The sequence below is a fragment of the Penaeus monodon genome, chromosome 19 (genome assembly GCF_015228065.2).
Source record: "Penaeus monodon isolate SGIC_2016 chromosome 19, NSTDA_Pmon_1, whole genome shotgun sequence".
NCBI lineage: Eukaryota > Metazoa > Arthropoda > Malacostraca > Decapoda > Penaeidae > Penaeus > Penaeus monodon.
This window is the reverse complement of record NC_051404.1, coordinates 43,105,987-43,106,290: the sequence shown is the minus strand read 5'-3', so window position 1 is coordinate 43,106,290 and position 304 is coordinate 43,105,987.

The following is a 304-nucleotide window of genomic DNA, read 5'->3' as shown; positions in this document are numbered from 1 at the left end:
ATATATAGAAATTCGACATATGAATAGGATATAAGCAAAATATGAACGGTAAGGAAACAGAAAGAAAATTCATCAGGCGAAAGCAAAGGAGGTCACCACAAGACAAAAACAGCTAGCAAGTCAGCAGAAATAAATGCAAGTGCGCGAGAAGCTGAATTACATAGAAAGATCCTTGACCTGGGACGCAGAGACCAGGTTTCCAGACGCATAAATATATTACATGACTACAAATTCGAGCGGTTTTGAGAACGCGACGATAGATGAATGGATAAAACATCACCAAAACTTAGGTGAGATTGGAGAG